The sequence below is a fragment of the Crocodylus porosus genome, unplaced genomic scaffold (genome assembly GCF_001723895.1).
Source record: "Crocodylus porosus isolate Cpor-Errol unplaced genomic scaffold, CroPor_comp1, whole genome shotgun sequence".
NCBI classification, from domain to species: domain Eukaryota; kingdom Metazoa; phylum Chordata; order Crocodylia; family Crocodylidae; genus Crocodylus; species Crocodylus porosus.
The window spans coordinates 71,693,207-71,699,406 of record NW_017728947.1 but is presented as its reverse complement, the minus strand read 5'-3'; positions in this window follow the sequence as shown (position 1 = coordinate 71,699,406).

Genomic DNA, 6,200 nt, shown 5'->3' with positions numbered 1-6,200 from the left:
GGTAGGCTGATCCCCCCCGCCCCGCCCCCCCGGGCCTCCTGCCAGCCAGGGCTGCTGCAGCCCAGCTCAATGTACTGTGCTTTGTACATACTTGTAAGTCATGCATCCAGGAGCTTCCTAGGAGCAATAAACTGCAGAGTAATAGGCTCCATAGTATATTGTTGCCAGGGGAAATACCATGACCATGATGGTGGTAAGGGAAGTACTCTGCCAGAGGTAATACAATTAAAATGGCACTGTGTAGTGGAGGGTTGCACCCTTGTCTGCTCACGGACAAGACCCCCTACAAGGGCCTCATAGTCAGCTTCCCACTGGCCACCTTTCAGTGAGAGGATCTTGGGTACACACTGACTTTATGAAAATGGGAGACTCCTCCCTAGCTTGCTCCTGCAGCCAAATGACTCAGGGAAAGTGAAACTCGGGTGCATCCAAACCCCAAGCTTTCCAGTTTGGGCCTGCACTTAGGATGCCAAAGGATTTGGAAGCATCTGAAGCTCCAGGTGGTGTGGAAGATGTTTATCAGTAGTACGGCCACATTTTGTTCTTGAACAACTTACACACACTGTATATATTGCTGCCCCTAATGGCAAGTGTAGATTGTGTCCAAGATTTGGGAGACTGGGTTACAGCCAGATCCATGAATGCATTTTGATGCCTAATTTCTATTGATTTCAGGTAGATTTAGGAATCTTTGTGGATCTGGGCTTTATTTTCTTCATACTGTCCCTGTTATTCTGTGTGACTTTGGACATATTACTTAGGTTTTTTCCCCCCCTCAGTTCATCATCCGTAAAATGGGAATAATAGAGCAACTCTGCCTTGTTAGGATATTGTGAGCATAAAAACATTACACATTGTGAGGGAATTAGATAGTATGGTATTGACTAATATAGTCATAAATACCTGAAGTTAAGTTTTCTAAAAATATGGAAAATACTAATGATAGATTCAGATACTTTTAACAACATGTAAATACTTATGACCCTATCTATAATTGTAATCTACCTAAAGTTATTTTTAAGAAACTATCAGACAAACATAACACGAATAGTACAATTTTGTGTAGGTGTCAGTTGATTTTTTTTTATTTAGTAACTTTGAATATGTGGTCCAAAGTATATAGGCCTTATTTACAAATCCTCAGCCTGACAAAGGGTTTTTAAACCCAAAAGCTTGCAAAAAAATTTTTTTTCCAACTATTTAAGTTGGTCTAATAAAAGATATCAGATTCACACAAAAAATCTTGTCTGCCTATGTCCTGAGACCAACATGGCTACAATCTACACCCTTGTTTCCAAAATTAGCACTGCATCCTAAAAATAGTGACTCTAAAGGTTTAGGGGCCATAGTGGTCAAAAAGCTGATTTACACAATCCTTGGATATATCAATAAGGGAATGGCAAATAGGAGGAAGGCGGTGGTTTCAGCTTTGTATACCGCACTGGTGACACTGTGTATCTGAGTGCTGTGTCCTGTTCTGGCAGAGAGATATACAAAGGTAGAAAAAATGAAAAGGGTATACCATTTTACTTATTAATATTCTATTTAATCTGGGGGTGTATGACCACTGCCTTTAATTTAAGATCCTCGTAAGGCAGGGTTGGGTAAGGCGGCCAGAAAAGCAGTCTCGCCCAGCCCACAGAGGCTCACTTGGCCCCGCCCATGCGCGTGCGGCAGGTCCCGCTGCCCGCGGGCGCTCAGCGGGGCTGGGGTAGCGCAGCAGCCGGACTCCATTTCCCAGCAGCCCCGGCGGCAGCGCTCCTTCCAGCTGCGGCTGTGGGAGCCAGCCCTACTGCCCAGGCACCGCGGCTTCCCTGCTCCAGGCCCAGTGCCAGGGTGGGCGCGGGACCTGTGTGGGCAGACCGCACAGGTGGGTGGTTGGGATGGGGCCGTGGGGTGTAGTGTCTGGAAGCAAGATGGGCTCCCTGAGAGCTTGTGGAGGAAACAGCGCGGCAGCGTGGGATCCATGGGCAGGGCCATGCGGGAGCGAAAGTGTCTCAGCCCCAGATCCCGGACCTGGCCTTGGATGCAACCCCTGGTCGTACACCCTACCCGTGCAGCTTCCATCTGGTCTCCATGGAGACCCCAGGGTGACAGCTGGAAGTGGGGCAGAGCCCTGGTTTTGCAAGCAGGGACATAGGTAGAGCACATCACAGCTCTGCCTCGTCCCTGCGCTTGTTACTGCACCGCAATCTCAGGGTCAATATGGGGATTGGCTGGGAGCTTCACAAGCAGGGTGTGCAGCTGAGCGGGGAGCTGTGTCCAGAGCCGCAGTCTTGGGGTGGTGACAGCATGGGGCTGGGGCAGAGCCGTGATCTGCTCTCTATATGCCCAGGCCCATCACACGGGTGTGCGCCCAGCAGATCGCGGCTGTCGCTGCACCTGCAACCCTGCCCCATGATCCCAGCCTCACCTGCCTGTCCCACTCCTGAATGCCACTCCCTGCCTGCCCGTGCCCCGCCCAGCGTAGGGAGTTTTGGTGAGTTGTTGCACAGTGGGGGGAGGATACTGACCCAGCCTGTGACAACTCAACAAAACTCTTTATGTGGCCTGTGGACCCAAACAATTGCCCACCCCTGTTGTAAGGCATTTATGGAGCCAGGCGGTAAAAACTGGTTTAAAATTGGGAACCAGTTTCAAAAAAGAGAAACTGTGAACTGGTGTTCCTATAGAAGCCAGAGGTGTTGCAAGCAGGGTTTGTGTCCCTGAGCATTACTTATGTCAGGGACTCAAAAGTAGTTCCCCAGCTGCTGTTGCCACCACAGTATCTGTGGTGTAGCTCCTGTTGCTGCTGTTGCAAGTAAAAAGGACATTTGCAACACTTGCATTTGTAAACATCAGGTTGTCCCACCCCAAGTAAAATAAAAGCCCACTATCCTTCAGGGGCTAAGTAAGCTTATTTGCCTGATTTCAGTTTCATACCCCACATATTTGGAAAAATGAACAGCAAGGGTCATTTTCCAGCAGCCAGAACTTGCAGCCAGAAAAGAAAGAGTTATCCAGCTATACCAGGACTGGATAATATACCAAGTGCTCTGTCTAAAGTTTTTGAACAAGAATGTATGCAAATGTTCTGTGATAAGCTTAAGATTCCAATTTGAAAGTCAAAGAAATGCAGATTGCTTCTAAATGAGAAATACTTAGTCTGAGGGCAGGGATCTCCACTAACAAAAAGAAAATTGAGTCTGTATAAAAGAAGCCAACTTCCCAGACATTCATACATAGATGCAGTTTTGTAGAGCTCTACTGTTATCATAGAAGTTTCATTTGTGTGTTTCTCAGTATTCGGGGAAATCCCTACGTAAGTTGGGAGAGAGAGAAAAAGTATTTTGATTGTAAACTTAATGTGATTTAGCATTTTCAGAGTTCGAAAAAAATCTTTGGACTTCTGTCTGGATCTACCCATGTTTCAAAGACATATCCAGATTAGATGGACTCTAATGGTAGTGCCTGCAGATTGAGGTCAGCATTCATACAATAACATAAAGGACTGGAGAGAGTGGTGGCTCACTGAAGCAAAAATCAAATTTTCTAGAATGAAGTTATTGTATCACCCAAAAGGAATTTCTGTCAAAGATTAAATAATTAGAACATTTCCACCACTATCTACGTGGGAAATATATGTGGTCAGAACAGAGATGTATACCTGCAGTTGTTTAAAAAATCCTGAGGAGCACCTTGTCACATGGTTTGAAAGGCTGCAGTGTTCTGATTTCAGTCAAATGTAGGCCCTGACACAAGCATAACTGCACATGTTTTACTGAACAATTGGAAGAAAAAGCATCTTCCTAAACCCTGGAACCCAAAAACAAACAAGTTAAAAAACAGCTGAATGAACACAAAACAACAAATAACTGCAAAGTGTTTATGCAGGAGAGGTGGTGTGGAAGGCACCTGTATCTGAGGAACCTGCTGCCTCCTTTTTACTGACTACCCTAAATTGATACGGGGACCTTGGGCATCAAGTTCTGTGAAGGCCCCTGTCTTTTGGTGGGCTCAAATACACAAGGCCCCTGTCTTTTGGTGGGCTCAAATACACTCACCTCTCCCTGCCTGAAGCTATCTACACTAGGCCTAGCAGCAAGAACCTTAGAGAGGTGACAGTGTGGGGGAATCCTCCTACCCCCAAATGCCAGAGTTCTGTATAAAGGAGAGGCCCTGGGCAATGGTGTCTCCTCAGGTATAGAGACTTGAATAGGGATTTAGTGCAGGTTCAGCAGACTTGCTGGGTATATATGTGGCAGGTTCCAAGCTGGCACAGGTGCCTGCTAGTGTGTAGGGGACACTGGCTACTGCCCATTACCTAACTGCTCAACAGGAAGGTGACTCTCTCCTCTGTGCCGTGGTGGCTGATGCTGTAGACAGGTGCTAGGCCAATTTAGCTTGGCCTAAGTTCTGGTAATTCCAAAGTGTCAAAGACACAACCTCATCACCACCTTTTCCAATGCATTTGGTACACTCACAGCTCTCTGGACCAGATGCCCTGTTATGTAATAAGAAAGTTGATGTAATCACTTTTGAAATAACCCATTATCCATATTTGTGAATAGTCTAACAGAACTGAAAATAAATATAAGAAACCTAGCCTATACTGAAAGTTTCCCCCACATAACCTTGGCAGCAAGGATGGATTTTTTCCAAAACAGATGTCACCAAAAGCCCTAGTATAGATGCAGTACCAGGAGTTGTCCTTTTTGCCAACAGTTTATTTTGTTCAAGGAACCAATACAAGTAATATTGACTAAGTAACCTTTTTACACAGATTGTGTCTGCACTAGGAGTTTTTGCTAAATATAGCTATATTTTCAAATTTTGAAGTGTAGACAAGGGCCAGGGCTCTGTCAGTTTAACTACACAGGGCAAAACCCTCATAAATAAAGCCTAAATGGACTTGTCTACATGAATGTGACGGCATAGTGGTTACTGTGCATTTATTTAGTACTTACATAATCAAGTACTAAATAAACGTTCAGTAATTGGAGTTACTGAGCAGTAGCACCAGCAACGCTTTTTTAGTGATGCTACTGAACAGTTGCCTAACAATACTGTGCAGTAGTGTATTAGCACTGCTGGTGCTGTGACACAGTACTGCGCAGTGTTATTCAGCTATTTTGCAGTCCGCATCTCATGTAAACATGCCTATGACACCTAAATATAATTCCTATTACTACCTCTTATTGCTTTGTAATTTGACATCTGCAGTTTTTCTATTCCTTTGGCAGGATCATCTGAAGGGAGTTCTCTTCAGCCAAGTTCAACTATGAACCTTATCATCTTCCCTCTTGCACTAGCAATGGCACCTTGCCCAAAACATTCATGTCTTTCAAACGTCTGCGTCCCTTATAGGTAGCATTATGCTCTTGTCTCTGTCCCAACTCCCAAGTCCTCACTGTGCTAGTGGTAGGCATTCCAGTATCAAAGGCCATGTATCCACAGGCCAACTAATTATTCAGCACCACAAGTTTTATAAGAAAAACATTACAGCAATGCTCCAAAATGCTGTAGTAACAGTTCATAAAATGTAGCATTTTGGACTATTACTATATAATCCAAATTGATTAAGAGAAGGACTAGTTAAACTACCTCAAGAGGAAGAATATATTTTTTGGCTGTAAAAGAAGCCAGAAGATGGAAAACATGTCTTAATATTACACTCAGTAGGAAAATAAACACAGTAAAATAAGCTAGACATTGTGAAAAAGAGCAGGATTTTTGTGCTCTTAGTTTTATACATATAATAATATTTGTGTAAAAAAAAGAATAAAGCACACTTTACAATAGCAATATTAATTTGGAGCTATCAATACACCATCATAAGGCAGTATTTGTAATGATGATAGTTATTGCTTTGTAACTGGAAAATATGTGTTCATTGATGACTCCCATAATTTACAAAGGGAATATTACTACTGTTTAGTGTCCTATGAGTGTCTCAGTAGTAAAGTTCATGTAATTAGAAAAGGATCTAGTCTTTGTCAGCTAGATCCAAGATACTCAACCAACACAAGGGAAGTAGATGGTGAGGATATCAGTGTGAGAGAGTGCTTATGCTAAGCAAGGCCTAGCATTAAAAAAAAATGCACTAAAACTCCCAGAATGCTTCAAGGAGGTTGAGGAGTCAGCAATTGACATTCTGGTAATCACTTTCCGACCCTTAGATTAAAATACTGAACTTCTGACCTTTAAACAATGATAAAAAT